Source organism: Bison bison, unplaced genomic scaffold (genome assembly GCF_000754665.1).
Source record: "Bison bison bison isolate TAMUID 2011002044 unplaced genomic scaffold, Bison_UMD1.0 scf7180017864240, whole genome shotgun sequence".
NCBI lineage: Eukaryota > Metazoa > Chordata > Mammalia > Artiodactyla > Bovidae > Bison > Bison bison.
Genome location: NW_011494812.1, coordinates 2,152,170 through 2,152,928, shown reverse-complemented (window position 1 = coordinate 2,152,928; position 759 = coordinate 2,152,170).

Genomic DNA, 759 nt, shown 5'->3' with positions numbered 1-759 from the left:
TCAGAGCCCCACTCACTGATATAACTTCCTGCATCCCCTCCCCAAATGCCCTTCTGGGAGCTTGACCAGATGGTGAGCTTAGGTCATGGAGCAGAATTTAAGAGGTTGTATTTCTTATGGGATTCAGTTGCTTTATTTCTTTCAGATGGGCATACATGTATTTAGAACTCTTTCCAAAATTTTGAAATCCCATTGAACATGTGCTACTGGTATTCTCCCAGAAGAAAGGAATGAAAATTCTAGCCAAAGTCAGACTTAATGAATGAAGGTTGAGGTCTTTCTATATCATAAATACAACCTCATTTTTGATCCCCATGAACCCTCTGTCCATGTAACTTTAACCGAAGTTTTAACTCTAACCACAGCCTCAGTTCAGTTCAGTTCAGTTCAGTAGCTCAGTCTTGTCTGACTCTTTGTGACCCTATGAATTGCAACACACCAGGCCTCCCTGTCCATCACGGACTCCTGGAGTTCACTCAAACTCAAGTCCATCGAGTCAGTGATGCCATCCAGCCATCTCATCCTCTGTCATCCCCTTCTCCTCCTGCCCCCAATCCCTCCCAGCATCAGAGTGTTTTCCAATGAGTCAACTCTTCGCATGAGGTGGCCAAAGTACTGGAGTTTCAGCTTTAGCATAATTCCTTCCAAATAACACCCAGGACTGATCTCCTTTAGAATGGACTGGTTGGATCTCCTTTCGGTCCAAGGGACTCTCAAGAGTCTTCTCCAACACCACAGTTCAAAAGCATCAATTCTTTG